The 13,116-nt window shown below is 38.0% G+C and overlaps 1 protein-coding gene across 4 annotated transcripts in view; it reads left to right on the top strand.

Moving 5' to 3' along the window:
• Nucleotides 1–550: 550 nt before the first annotated feature.
• The window catches only part of LOC138851582 (transmembrane protein 222), a gene marked incomplete at its 3' end in the record, with an annotated part of 91,591 nt that continues 79,025 nt past the window's right edge, over nucleotides 551–13,116 (top strand). Inside the window, 1 exon segment of one of the 4 annotated variants that reach the window (XM_070080833.1) lies at nucleotides 551–684. 4 annotated transcript variants of the gene reach the window in all.

Here is a 13,116-nt window from a genome sequence, read left to right on the forward strand (position 1 = left end):
GACTATGACTAACATATATGTGCCTATTACTGTGATTTGTCCTCTCTTTCTGTAAATGTGAATGACTCAGTTTATCTTAACCCCGGTATATCTCCTTTTACTGTTTAAAATAAGGTATTACAAGGACCCCAATGGAACGAAGTCACTTGGTCTGACTTTCTTGGGCTATGAAGTAAGTAAGTAAGTTTATTCAGGTATACACAAATACAGTTACATAGAATTATCATACATTGCAGCATATGTGTAGAGAACCTAGGATAACCCAAAAAAGTCAGACAGAGTGACTTATTTCCATTGGGGTTCTATGTATGAAAACTTATGTAACTGTATTTATGTGTACTTGTACCTGAATAAACTTACTTACTATTACTGCAACTTTTCATCTCTCAGACCTGGCAAGTAAGGGACCCCAATGGAAATAAGTCACTCTGTCTAACTTTTCTGGGTTATCCCAGGTTCTCTACACATATGCTGCTATGTATGATAATTCTATGTAACTGTAATTGTGTATACCTGAATAAACTTACTTACTTACTTACTTAAGTCTGCCTGGGAAATAGTGCTCAATAAAGCGTACATTTTGGTGACCCTTTCTAACCCCATCAACACGAAGAAGAATTACTTTCAGTGTTTAGATATTGTACAACCATCCAGCAAACTGCACTTATTCTGAAGAAGATGAAGGCATAACACATGATATTTTGGGTAGTATTTTATAAATATTACGTCTGTGCAGAGCTTTGGCTAATATCTAGATCCGGTTCTTGTGAGTCCTTTCAAGAATGATTTTTTTTTAAATGTATGAAAGGTATCTGTACCCTGACATTGTTATTTCTTGTGTAAATTGTTGTTTTTGGAGATATTAGCAAAAGAGTGTAAGTATTTTGTATGTTAAGCAAATTTAAACTTTTGAATAGGAGAGAGAGAGAGAGAGAGAGAGGGGGTAGGTGTGTGTTGCCTGGATCCTGAATGAATCATTAATAATAATAATAAAAAAAAAGCTGTATAGCCCTTGTGGCTTAGCGCTTCTTTTTGATTATAATAATAACAACAATAATAATAATAATAATAATAATAATAATAATAATAATAATAATAAAGGTGGGTGTGGGAGGGAAGAGGAGCGATTGGTGGAATGATGATGTGAAGAGAGTAGTAAGGGAGAAAAAGTTTGCATATGAGAAGTTTTTACAAAGTAGAAGTGATGCAAGGAGGGAAGAGTATATGGAGAAAAAGAGAGAGGTTAAGAGAGTGGTGAAGCAATGTAAAAAGAGAGCAAATGAGAGAGTGGGTGAGATGTTATCAACATCTCGGTGGCCTGGTGGCTAAAGCTCCCGCTTCACACACGGAGGGCCCGGGTTCGATTCCCGGCGGGTGGAAATTTTTCGACACGTTTCCTTACACCTATTGTCCTGTTCACCTAGCAGCAAATAGGTACCTGGGTGTTAGTCGACTGGTGTGGGTCGCATCCTGGGGGACAAGATTAAGGACCCCAATGGAAATAAGTTAGACAGTCCTCGATGATGCACTGACTTTCTTGGGTTATCCTGGGTGGCTAACTCTCCGGGGTTAAAAATCCGAACGAAATCTTATCTTATCTTATCTTATCTAACAAATTTTGTTGAAAATAAGAAAAAGTTTTGGAGTGAGATTAACAAGTTAAGGAAGCCTAGAGAACAAATGGATTTATCAGTTAAAAATAGGAGAGGAGAGTTATTAAATGGAGAGTTAGAGGTATTGGGAAGATGGAGGGAATATTTTGAGGAATTGTTAAATGTTGATGAAGATAGGGAAGCTGTGATTTCGTGTATAGGGCAAGGAGGAATAACATATTGTAGGAGTGAGGAAGAGCCAGTTGTGAGTGTGGGGGAAGTTCATGAGGCAGTAGGTAAAATGAAAGGGGGTAAGGCAGCCGCGATTGATGGAATAAAGATAGAAATGTTTAAAGCAGGTGGGGATATAGTTTTGGAGTGGTTGGTGCAATTATTTAATAAATGTATGGAAGAGGGTAAGGTACCTAGGGATTGGCAGAGAGCATGCATAGTTCCTTTGTATAAAGGCAAAGGGGACAAAAGAGAGTGCAAAAATTATAGGGGGATAAGTTTGAGTATAGCTGGTAAAGTGTATGGTAGAGTTATTATTGAAAGAATTAAGAGTAAGACGGAGAATAGGATAGCAGATGAACAAGGAGGCTTTAGGAAAGGTAGGGGGTGTGTGGACCAGGTGTTTACAGTGAAACATATAAGGCTAAAGAGGTCTTTGTGGCATTTATGGATTTGGAAAAGGCGTATGACAGGGTGGATAGGGGGGCAATGTGGCAGATGTTGCAGGTGTATGGTGTAGGAGGTAGGTTACTGAAAGCAGTGAAGAGTTTTTACGAGGATAGTGAGGCTCAAGTTAGAGTATGTAGGAAAGAGGGAAATTATTTCCCAGTAAAAGTAGGCCTTAGACAAGGATGTGTGATGTCACCGTGGTTGTTTAATATATTTATAGATGGGGTTGTAAGAGAAGTAAATGCGAGGGTCTTGGCAAGAGGTGTGGAGTTAAAAGATAAAGAATCACACATAAAGTGGGAGTTGTCATAGTTGCTCTTTGCCGATGACACTGTGCTCTTGGGAGATTCTGAAGAGAAGTTGCAGAGATTGGTGGATGAATTTGGTAGGGTATGCAAAAGAAGAAAATTAAAAGTGAATACAGGAAAGAGTAAGGTTATGAGGATAACAAAAAGATTAGGTGATGAAAGATTGAATATCAGATTGGAGGGAGAGAGTATGGAGGAGGTGAATGTATTCAGATATTTGGGAGTGGAGGTGTCAGCGGATGGGTCTATGAAAGATGAGGTGAACCATAGAATTGATGAGGGGAAAAGAGTGAGTGGTGCACTTAGGAGTCTGTGGAGAGAAAGAACTTTGTCCTTGGAGGCAAAGAGGGGAACGTATGAGAGTATAGTTTTACCAACGCTCTTATATGGGTGTGAAGCATGGGTGATGAATGTTGCAGCGAGGAGAAGGCTGGAGGCAGTGGAGATGTCATGTCTGAGGGCAATGTGTGGTGTGAATATAATGCAGAGAATTCGTAGTTTGGAAGTTAGGAGGAGGTGCAGGATTACCAAAACTGTTGTCCAGAGGGCTGAGGAAGGGTTGTTGAGATGGTTCAGACATGTAGAGAGAATGGAGCGAAACAGAATAACTTCAAGAGTGTATCAGTCTGTAGTGGAAGGAAGGCGGGGTAGGGGTCGGCCTAGGAAAGGTTGGAGGGAGGGGGTAAAGGAGGTTTTGTGTGCGAGGGGCTTGGACTTCCAGCAGGCATGCGTGAGCGTGTTTGATAGGAGTGAATGGAGACAAATGGTTTTTAATACTTGACGTGCTGTTGGAGTGTGAGCAAAGTAACATTTATGAAGGGGTTCAGGGAAACCGGCAGGCCGGACTTGAGTCCTGGAGATGGGAAGTACAGTGCCTGCACTCTGAAGGAGGGGTGTTAATGTTGCAGTTTAAAAACTGTAGTGTAAAGCACCCTTCTGGCAAGACAGTGATGGAGTGAATGATGGTGAAAGTTTTTCTTTTTCGGGCCACCCTGCCTTGGTGGGAATCGGCCAGTGTGATAATAATAAAAATAAAATAATAATAATAATAATAATAATAATTTTATTTCTACAAGTACATGTACAAAGTATACAGGCCTAGATGACATCAAGGACATACTGCTGTATAGAAAGCTGCTTGTTATGCAGAGAATTTCCGGTAAATTAGGTTAATTTTATCCCCAGGATGCAACCCACACCAGTCGACTAACACCCATGTACCTTTTTTACTGATAGGTGAACATGGACAACAGGTGTCCTATGGAAACATGACCTAACGTTTCCCATTTTTCAAAGAACCAATTTTTGCTGTGTAATAACACATTTTTAGATTTTGCCACCGAAGTGGCTAGTTTATTGTGCACCACATATCCATCTTGTGGACGGCAGTGCAAGAGCATATGATACACAAAAGGCCTAGGAAGTAGGCCCAAAAGGGTTAACAGGTGTACATTTGGATTTATGTCCATAGTTCATTTATCTGTTACAAGCAAATTTAGGAAATTTGCTTAGTATATCTGGTATCTTATTTTCATCAATAAGATATTTTGACGTGTCACATAGATTATTATAATGTCTGTCTCTGTATTCTTCATTAAGTGGACAATTAAGCACATAGTGTTCAAGACAGTGACCATATGCCTGATCACATAATTTACATTTCGTTTGATCATCATCTGTGTCTCCCAAACTGTCAGAAGTACTTGTAACCAAGCCTAAGTCTGGCCACTACAACATAGTCAGTCTGTTCACATTGCAATGATAACATGAACTATGTTCATGTTATCATAGTGGGTTATAGATCTACTCAGGCTTCTAAATGCATTCCTGTAACAATCATTTTCATTATTTACTTCTCTCCTAATATTATTCCTAATGCTAGACAGATATACCAAAGTTATATTATACATTCTCCTGGGTACTCTTCTTGGCTAACATATCAACTTTATCATGAAGGAGTAATCCAATGTGTGATGGGATCCATAGCAATTGTACATTAATTCCTTTGTCCCGGATATTTGAATATCTATACCTGGCTTCTCCAATGAACATGTTTTTGGGGTCATTGTATGAGTCAAGAGCCTTCAGTTGTGACATAGAATCAGTAATGATTGAGTCAAGCTCAGTGTCATAAGTTAGCTTTAGCACCATTAGGATTGTAAATAATTCAGTTTGTAGTGTAGATGCCCAGTTGTTAATTCTTATGCCCAGTTCAACAAATATATTATCATCTTTACAGACCAGGCCATTGGAGCGAAGACCCCAGAAACCCTCTTCAGGTATACACAAATACCAGAAGTGAGGAAGGGAAAGATTAGAGAGTAATACAAAGAGTGCAGGTCTGTTTGGGTACATTATAGCATACAGTATTGTTGAGAGAATGCCCACTGTTCTGAATTTTCTTCTCCATTGATACTTTCAGCGGCAGGCCATATCCTGCCCACCCCTTTTCTAGATAATCCAAACTCTGCTGCAATTTTCTGCCAGGAGACACTACTTTCACTCATCTCTATACTCCTCCCTGGTGAGTGAAATTTTCAGAGTTCTGTGGTTTGATCCCCAGCTGGGTTGAAACATTGGGCATGTTTCCGTACACCTGTTGCCCCGTTCACCTAGCAAGCAAGTAGGTACTTGGGTGTTAGTTGCCTGGTGTGGGTCGCATCCTGGGGGACAATACTGAGGACCCCAATGGAAATAAGATAGAGTTCCTCAATGATACCCTGTCTTTCTTGGGTTATCCTGGGTAGCTAATCCTCAGGAATATACCTGGAGAGGGTTTCGGGGGTCAACACCCCCGCTCCCCAGTCTGTGACAAGGCTTCATGGTGGATCAGGGCCTGATCAGTAAGGCTGTTACTGTTGGCTGCACTCAACCTGACGTACGAACCACAGCCTGGCTGGTCAGTTACTGACTTTAGGTGCTTGTCCAGCGCCTTCTTGAAGACAGCCAGGGGTCTATTGGTAATCCCCCTTATGTTTGCTGGGAGGCAGTTGAACAGTCTCGGGCTCCCTCACACTTATTGTGTTGTCTCTTATCATGCTATTTATTTATTTATTTATTTTATGTCTTTGCAAACAGTACATTGAGATTTTGTATTTACAATAGTGGGTTGCAATGCAAAGAGAGCCTCTTATATCATAGTTGTACAGTAGGATAGTAATTATTTCATAGTTGTACAGTAGAATATTAATTATAAATGAATCAAAATTTGTATAATACAAAGATATAGTATTTATATTCTAAAATGTTTTTGTGAAAACAATGATTCAATTATATTCCTGTCAACAATGGATAAAAGGTTCAGTGTGATTGTTTCAGTTATGATGTGGGAGTACATAGGTGAGTAAGTGTGTACTGAGTATTTAGCATTTAGTCTAGGGTGATTAAGTGGCTTTGGAGAAGAGTCTTAAATTGATTTTCAGACTGGGTTACTTTAATATCTTCTTCTGGTAATGAATTCCATATTTTGGGGCCCTTTATGTGCATAGAGTTTTTGCACAGTGTGATATGGACACGAGGTACATGTATATCAAAAAGAGATCTGTGTCTTGTGTTGTGGTCATGTGTCCTGTTTAGGTTGGTGAGGAGAAGTTTGAGTGGAGGGTTTATATTTGCGTGTATTGTTCTGTGTATGTAGTAGGCACATGAATAAGTATGGATGTTCTTAATGGTGAGCAGATTCAGACTTTTGAAAATTGGTGGAGTATGCTGGCGGGAGTGGGAATTTGTTATCATTCTTACTGCTGCCTTTTGCTGGGTTATTAGGGGTTTTAGGTGATTGGATGTTGTTGATCCCCATGCACAAATTCCATATGTAAGATAAGGGTATATGAGTGAATGGTACAGTGCCAGGAGAGCTGATTGTGGAACGTAGTACCTTATCTTTGATAGTATGCCTACAGTCTTGGAGATTTTCTTGGTGATTTGTTGTGTGTCCGGAACTTAAGGCTACTGTCAAGGTGGATACCTAGGAATTTTCCCTCTGTGAGTCTTGTGACTGATGATCCATTTAGCGTTATGTTAATTGGATCATTTGCAGCTTTGTTTCCAAACTGAATGAAATAGGTTTTATCAGTGTTCAGGGTAAGTTTGTTAGTCATCATCCAGGCAGATATTTTCTGTAATTCAGCATTGACTGTGTTTGCTAGTATGACTGTGTTTGGGTGGGAAAAGACGTATGTTGTGTCATCTGCAAATAATATGGGTTTGAATAGCTGTGATGCATTCGGTAGATCATTGATGTAGATGAGAAATAGGAGTGGTCCAAGGATGCTTCCTTGTAGGACTCCTACTGTGATTGGTTGGGTGGAAGAGTTTGCATCATTTGCATACACATATTGAGTTCTGTTATTAAGGTATGACTTGAGGTAGTTGAGGGAGTGGCCTCTGATACCATAGTGCATTAATTTGGAGTACAGCAGTTCATGGTCGACTGAATCGAAAGCTTTACGTAAATCAATTAAAATGCCCAGCGGGACTTCTTTCTTTTCAAGTGCGGTATATATTAGTTCTAGCATGTGTATGATAGCATCATTTGTGCTTTTATTATTCCTGAATCCAAACTGACAAGGGTTTAATATGTTGTGTGAAACGAGGTAGGAATAGATCCGTCTATGAATTAATTTTTCAAAGATTTTAGAGAGCAGTGGTAAGTTAGATATTGGTCTATAGTTATTCAAGTCAGCTTGGTCACCTCCTTTATGGATCGGAGTGACCCTCGCTATTTTGAGGATTGTTGGGAAGGTAGATGATTCAATGGATTTGTTAAAGAGTGTTGCAATAATTGGTGACAATACTTGAGAAGCTTTTTTGTACATAAAAGCAGGCAAGTTGTTTGTCTCCTGCCTTGTTTTTAAGGGTGTTTATGATGAGCGTAACTTCAATGGGGTTGGTTGGACCTAGGAATAGCGTATTTGGGTAGGTACCTATGAGGTAGTCTGATGGATGGGTGTTTGTGCTTGGTATTTTGTTTGCTAGATTTTTTCCTATGGTGGAGAAGAAAATATTAAGTCTGTTTGCTGTTTCGGTTGGAGTGAGTAGGGGTTCATCTGATTTTTAGTTTGATTGCCTTGTTTTTGGATAACTTTTTAGTTCCAAGAATTTCAGATAGAGTTTTCTAGGTTTTTTTCATATCACCTTTGATGTTATGTAATCTATTTTCATAATACAATTTTTCTGACCTTGTCAGGCTGGTAAGTGCTGACGAGTAACTTTTCGACTGTTCTCTAGTTATTTGACCCATTCTGTACTGTTTTTCATATTTGTGCTTTGTGTTAATGGATTTGAGGATGCTTGGTGTTAGCCAGGGATTATTCAGTCTCTTTGCTGTGATCTGTTTAGTTTTTCTGGGGCAACGTCTGTTATAGAGGCATTGGGCTTTTTTTAGAAAATTATTTATACATTCATTCATATCTGTATGTTTCAAGCTCATTTTGCCAATCGATGTTATTCATAGCTGCTATAAAGTTGTTAACTGCTGTCTCGTTATGTAGTCTGAAGGTTACTTTAGTAATGTCTTGTGGCAGTTTGCCCAGATTAGTTATGAGAAAGGTTGGGTAGTGGTCTGTAGTGTTGTCTGTGATTATGGCTGATTTTAGAGGGGATATGGTGTTAGTCCAGATGTGGTCTATTAAGGAGATGCTTGTCTCGGTGATTCTTGTAGGTTTAGATATTGCTGGTAGCAACAGGCAGTTACTCATTGTGCTTGTGAATTCGGTTACTTGTGGGTCCTGGTCGTGTAGTATGTTTATGTTGAAATCACCTGTTAGTAGTAGGTGGTCTTTATTCATGTGTGCATCAGTAATCATGTTTCCTAGTTTTTCACTAAAGTGGTAAATGTTTGACTGTGGTACTCTGTAGATGTTTATAACTGTGAGGGGTTTTTGCAGGTCTTTTGATTTAAATTTTATATATTCTCCATGTTCGTCCCTTGTGCAAAATTTATTGATACATTCGAGTTGATTTGAGTAATACATAGCTGTTCCTCCCCCTTGCTGGTCTGTTCTACAGTTGTGTATGGCCATGTAGCCAGGAATGGTATAGAAATCTGTAATATCAGGCTTAAGCCAGGTTTCTGTGAGTGTGATGATTGATATATTGGAATGAAGGGAACTGAGTAATGCTGTGAGGTCATCATAATGTTTGCTCAAGGATCTGACATTGTAGTTAAAGATGGTTATGTTATTGTTTGCACTGAGTAATGTCTTTGCTTGGTCTGCTGTGTAGTAATTACAGTTACTGGTTGATTCATGTAATTCATTTTGTAAAAAGTTTACATCAGGATCTATGCCTGTAATCATAGGATGAGAGTAATTTTACAAACTAGATTTTCTGAGTAAAATGATAAGATTTATAATGAATCTGCAACTAGACTTATGACTAAGACTCCGTGATTAATCTAAAACTTGTAAAAATTTGAAAGAAAAGGGGATTATTACAGAATAGATAATTCAGTTATACACTTAAACATCTAATAGCACCTTAATTATTTTAATAAGCGAGTTTATGAACTAAAGTAGATATTTACAGCTAAAATAAAGGAGCTAATGATTATAATAATAAAAGAATGTATTAGAAGCAAAATCTGTAGCACCTGAGGTAGTCAATAGCACCTGGAGTATTTTAATGGCAAAAAGTGAACTTATTACACTTGAGCCCCTGAGAATAGCACTTTGATTATTTTAACAATTGTGAATATATGAACTAAGGTGGTTATATAAAGCTAAAATAAAGGAGAAAATATATAAGGGACTAAATTAAGTAATGGTAAACAAAGTTCAGTGGACAGATAGTCACTATGATATAATATAATGGCAAAGTAGTGAGCTTATTACACTTTAGCACCTGAGAATAGCACTTTGATTATTTTAACATTTGTGAATATATGAACTAAGGTAGTTATATAAAGCTAAAATAAAGGAGAATATATATAAGGGACTAAAATAAGTAATGGTAAACAAAGTTCAATGGACAGATAGTCACTATGATATAATATTGATTTGGGGGTAAGATCTGATTTGTAATGTATAATAAATTGAGCAATTAATTGCACTATAAAAAGTAGAGAAATATAAGGTAGCTGGTACTAGCTAGCAAAGATAGTTTTGGGACTCGCACAATAATGTAATTGGAATATACACTAATTGCACACACAGTATAAAAGGGACTAAAAAAGTAGTGGTAAACAGAATTAAATAGACAGGTAGCAACCATGATTAACATTAATTTGGAGTAGGATTTGATTTGCAACACAAAATTATGAGCAATTAACCCTTTCAGGGTCCGTCCCGTAGATCTACGGCTTTACGTTCAGGGTCCAAACCGTAGATCTACGCCATGAGCTCAGCTCACTCTGATAAACTGTGAGTGGTACATTTGGGCCTAGATATGAGAGAATACATCTATGTGGTATGTGTGCACCACATAAAACAGATCCTGCAGCATGCTGTGTATAATGAGAGAAAAAAAATGAAATCATGATTTTTCGATTAAAACAGCAACTTTGCAGTGTTTTTTCGTATGTTTTTTATAGTTGTATTTGCGATTTCTTGGTCTCATTTGATAGAATGGAAGACATATTACAGAAATAGAGATGATTTTGATTGGTTTTAGCACTGGAAATGGCTTGAAACTGAGCTCAAAGTAGCAGAAATGTTAAATTTTTGCCGATATTCAAGAGTAAACAAACGACCTCACACGTCTAATACACGTCAGCTGGTGGGTCTAATATACATTCACAAATATGGTGATGATATTTATACAATTATTACAGTATTGCATAACAGTAAATCTTCTATTTTTTGGTGTGAATAAAAATTCATTATGTGAATAAAAAATCAAAATGGAATTTATTTGTAAAGCCTCAAAACATAACTAATGAACAGAGGAAATGTTAGTTTAGTGCCAGGAATGCCTACATTGTTCATTCTGGACCCTATTTTGAAATTGGAATATTTTGAACTTTGTGTTAAATTGGCCAAATTAACAATTTCCGATCACTTTATTTTGTAGTTGAAACAGTTGACTTGGCGATTTCTTGTGTTCAATCGATAGAATAGAAGTAATACTAGTGAAATAGCTAAGAATTTGGTTGATTGGAATAATGTAATTGGCCTAAAATGGGAGTCAAAGTCGGCAAAATCGCCGATTCGTAAATATCGCTGACACATCAAAATTCGCGAGAGCATAATTTCGTCAATTTTCCACCAAATTTCGTACTTTTTGTTTTATTACCTTCACAAAAAGATTCTCTACGATTTCATAAGAAAAATTAACAAATTTTTTTTTTTTAAATTCTTGGACACTGGTGCGTGACTCCAGATTTGGGCCTTGGACCCTGAAAGGGTTAAAAAGTAAAAAGTATTTGAGGTAGCAGGTACTAGCTAGTAAAAAAAAAAAAATAATAATACACAATAATGTAATAGTAAAAAATAATAATGCAGAATAATGTAATAGTAACGTACACTATATGCACCACACGTATTTATGTAATAAGGACACTTATCTAATCTGTTACAGAAATGTCAGCTTTTCTAAGGAAGGTAGAGAAATCATGTTCATTTGAGATGATGTATTGTTGTCCTGTTGAGGTTTTTCTCACTAATTTTTCCCATCTCGAGTGAAACACTGATGTACATGTATTCTGTTTTCCTGTTTAAGTTTTCTCAACCTGAACAGAAGGTTTTGACGTTTTCCCGTTAGACACTCGTTGATGAACACTCCATTTTTCATTGTAATTGCTGATTTAATTAAGTCCTTTCTTTTATCATATGAATGAAGTCTGATCATAATACAGTGGACCCCCGGTTAACGATATTTTTTCACTCCAGAAGTATGTTCAGGTGCCAGTACTGACCGAATTTGTTCCCATAAGAAATATTGTGAAGTAGATTAGTCCATTTCAGACCCCCAAACATACACGTACAAACGCACTTACATAAATACACTTACATAATTGGTCGCATTCGGAGGTAATCGTTATGCGGGGGTCCACTGTACTGTGTTTACTACCTTGTTTTCCTAGCAAACGTGTTTCTTTGATTTCATTATTTTGGGCGATAACTTTTACATGGTCCTGTATTATCCTGATAGCAATTTCTTTGCACTGTTCTTGGGTTATTTGACTAGGAATGTGTGGACTGTTTATTATAACTGCATCAGACAACTTATCTTGTTCGGTTTTGTCGTCTTGGAAATCAAGGTATTCATTCAGTCGAGTGTGCATGTTCTGATTCCAGTCCTTGATTCCTTCTTCAACCTTCACATTTATTGTTGTTATTTGCTCAGTGTGACTGGCTATAGCTGTTTTCAGAGTATTTTCTGTGTCAGCACTTCCTGAGGTAATCTTCTCTTCAAGGTTTTGGATCTTGTTCTCGATGTTAGTTATCTTGGATTCTCGTCGCGCAAGTGTTGCTTTAATATCTTTGATTTCACTTTCTAGAGCGACGATGTAGTCCCTGATATTGTCAGGAATAATCATACCTGAGTTATCATGGGTGAATCCTTTGAAGGGAGTGGAGTTGGAGGGGAAGCCAGCCATGTTTGTTGTTGTTCCCTGGGTGGTAGTGGTGAGGGGGGGTTGATGATACACCAGCTTCCTGCTGGGTAGACAAGTTGAGTTCTAGGGTCCTTGGTGTTATTCTTTTCTTACTGATGTTGTTTCTTCTGCAATATCCTTTCAGAGTATCACTAAAGTAGATAGTGTAGCTATGGCGGAGAAGGCTTGATTTCCCTGAGTTTGGGTTAAGTGATTGTCTGGCAGCGGAGGTAGTGTTTGGGTTAGCAGGGTTGTCTTCCTTAGATCTTCTATTTTGTCAAGATTTGGATTACATTCTTAGTATTCTTGGATCATTTTGTGGTCTACATGGGTTCATGTAGTTGTACCTTCAATTAGGCCATCACAAGCTTTGATGAGCGATGTTTTCTTGAATAAGAGCTGCTAGGACGCCGCTGCTGCCGCTGTTGGTGATGACACCCCAATGCTAGTGGCACCCCTGCTTTTCATTGCGGGGATGTTGCATTGTCTGCCAAGTCTTTTGCTTTCTTAGGAAGTGATTTTCACGTGCAAATTTGGTACTAATCCCTTTACGATTTTCCAAGTGTATATAATCACGTATCTCTCCCGCCTACATTCCAGGGAGTACAGGTTGAGGAACTTCAAGTGTTCCTAGTAGTTGAGGTGTTTTATCGCAGTTATGTGTGCCATGAAGGTTCTCTCTACATTTTCTAGGTCAGCAATTTCACCTGCCTTGAAAGGTGCTGTTAGTGTGCAGCAATATTCCAGCCTAGATAGAACATGCGACCTGAAGAGTGTCATCATGGGCTTGGCATCCCTAGTTTTGAAGGTTCTCTCTATCCATCCTGTCATTTTTCTAGCAGATGCGATTGATACAATGTTGTGGTCTTTGAAGGTGAGATCTTCTAACATTATCACTCCCATGTCTTTTACAATAGTTTTTCATTCTATTGTGTGGTTGAAATTTGCTTTATTCTCCAATGTAGTTTTAATTTCCTCACGGTTTCCATATCGGAGTAAT

Source organism: Cherax quadricarinatus, unplaced genomic scaffold, assembly GCF_038502225.1.
Source record: "Cherax quadricarinatus isolate ZL_2023a unplaced genomic scaffold, ASM3850222v1 Contig1086, whole genome shotgun sequence".
Classification (NCBI taxonomy): Eukaryota; Metazoa; Arthropoda; class Malacostraca; order Decapoda; family Parastacidae; genus Cherax; species Cherax quadricarinatus.